Source organism: Cucurbita maxima, unplaced genomic scaffold, assembly GCF_002738345.1.
Source record: "Cucurbita maxima cultivar Rimu unplaced genomic scaffold, Cmax_1.0 Cma_Scf00006, whole genome shotgun sequence".
In the NCBI taxonomy this organism is placed as follows: domain Eukaryota; kingdom Viridiplantae; phylum Streptophyta; class Magnoliopsida; order Cucurbitales; family Cucurbitaceae; genus Cucurbita; species Cucurbita maxima.
Genome location: NW_019272022.1, coordinates 723852 through 725571, shown reverse-complemented (window position 1 = coordinate 725571; position 1720 = coordinate 723852). Strand labels below are relative to the sequence as shown.

The 1720-nt window shown below is 39.9% G+C and overlaps 1 long non-coding RNA gene across 1 annotated transcript in view; it reads left to right on the top strand.

Annotated features, from left to right (window-relative positions):
- Positions 1-1257: 1257 nt before the first annotated feature.
- Positions 1258-1720, top strand: part of LOC111480741 — a 14436-nt gene continuing 13973 nt past the window's right edge. Inside the window, exon 1 of the long non-coding RNA XR_002717916.1 lies at positions 1258-1339. This is a non-coding gene — a long non-coding RNA (uncharacterized LOC111480741). The remainder of the gene's footprint in view (positions 1340-1720) is intronic.

The following is a 1720-nucleotide window of genomic DNA, read 5'->3' as shown; positions in this document are numbered from 1 at the left end:
CTCAATCGTGGTCTCTTCAACTTTCTCTTCTTTTCTTCAAGCGAAAAAATAGGGTTGTCCTTCTCTAATGAGACTTCATTTGGATCTTCTCGAGAACATCCCATCTGTGACACCTCCTCTTCATTTTTTCAGTTCTCAGCTACGCTTGACTCAGAAATCACGGCTTCGTTCCGTTTACTCAATTCCCTTCGTAAGTCCACAACGACCTTTACAGCTAGCATTCTTGTTTCCTCCATCTTGGTTTTATCACGAGTGAGTGTCTCAATCGTGTGTCGTAAATTCACTGCCTCCAGTTGGACTTGATTCAGGTTCACTCGAGTGAGTTTCTCTATTGAGTCAGTATCTCTATATCTTTTTTCTCCCTTACTAGCTCGTCTACTAAGCTTTCAATCTCCATGAGTAGACTTTCTCTTTTTCAGGACCTTTTTCAACTTTCTTCGTAAGATCGGAGATTGTCTTCTCATTCTTTTCCTTCTCCTATCTTAGATAGAAGGAACTCTTACTCAGCTCAGTCACTTCCTTCTCTAGCCGTTGAGTTTTTGTTTCAAGCTCTTTCTTTTCTTCTTTAATTTTCATCCTCTTTCTTCTTTCTACCTCAAATTGCTTTTCCGGCCATTTGGGCTCTTTGTCTTCAAGCTCGGGCTCTCTATTCTTCGGTTGTTCATGTCAGAAAACACTCATACAACTAAGAGAGGCAATAATTTTAAAATAAACAAAACCAACTTACTCATTTATTCAACTTGTTACACAATACATATATAAATAGAATAGTCACACATTAATAACTACCAATAACTTCCCTTAATCGCTAATAAATTCCATTAAGTGACATAATTTGAAATAAAAACAGTAAATACAAATGAATTACGGTTAATACAAGAATAAGTAAACTAACAAATCATCCCTTTAATCTTGTATTTCGACCTTCACATTCTTACATTCTTCAAACCAATTCTCTCAGACAGCGCCAACGATTTTCTCGCCATCGCTCTTCTTCTCTTCTAGCTTCTATGTTTTTTTCTCCGATTCAATCTCCATAGAGCCATCGATTTTCTCCTTATCGATCATTTTCTCTATTTTTTTCACAGACGCAACCTTCACATCTCCACGTCCTTTTATCTCTACAAGTGATCCATCTCCGAACTTCACCGTGTCGGTCACTGACTCATTCAATTCTGAGAACCAACTTCAACAGCCACTCATATGGTTGCTGGCTCTCGTATCTAGGAACCAAGTGTTGCTTTTCTTCTCAATTTCTTCCGAGACAACCTTCTCTTCCTAAAGAGCCATCTCCGTCAACTCTGGTGAACCGAGAGTTCGGACTTCACAAACTTGTGCTGTAAATAAGGCTGACTCATCCTCATCACTTTGCGTCTCAGCCAAGTAAGCCTAATCCTCCCATTTCTTCGATCTACAGTCAGATGCATAATGACCAATCTTGTGACAATTATAACATTTCACCTTATGATATTTTGAGGCATAGTTGCCTAGGCCTTGACAATTGTAGCATCTTACCTTGCTTTTGTCAGCCTTCTTCTCTTGATGAAACGAGTCGTTTCCACGTCCATGACCTCTCCCTCTTCAGCGACCACTGCGACCTCGCCCTCAGCTATGGCCTCCATTGTCGCTACGTTCTTTTGCTTTCCATTCTCCTTGAGTCAATAAGACATGCTCAGCATTCTCTTTGTTGCCACCAATCCGTTTCTCGTATGCTTTAAGA